Source organism: Fundulus heteroclitus, chromosome 6, assembly GCF_011125445.2.
Source record: "Fundulus heteroclitus isolate FHET01 chromosome 6, MU-UCD_Fhet_4.1, whole genome shotgun sequence".
Classification (NCBI taxonomy): Eukaryota; Metazoa; Chordata; class Actinopteri; order Cyprinodontiformes; family Fundulidae; genus Fundulus; species Fundulus heteroclitus.
In genome coordinates, this window is record NC_046366.1 from 19,965,170 (window position 1) to 19,965,467 (window position 298).

Here is a 298-nt window from a genome sequence, read left to right on the forward strand (position 1 = left end):
ACGGGTCACGTGGTTTGAAAATGTCGAAACAGGAAAAACTGTTGCTCGTGTGCTTCTATCTATCTATCTATCTATCTATCTATCTATCTATCTATCTATCTATCTATCTATCTATCTATCTATCTATCTATCTATCTATCTATCTATCTATGTGGAGTGTATTAAAAAGCATGCATGGTTTTATTTTTGTGAATCTAAAAAGTTTGGCTCGTTTTTGGATTTGGTTGTGGTAGGATCATGTTGTGGAGATTTCCATTTTAAAAATCTTTGTTTTTGTGGTTAGTTTTACTTGGCTGCG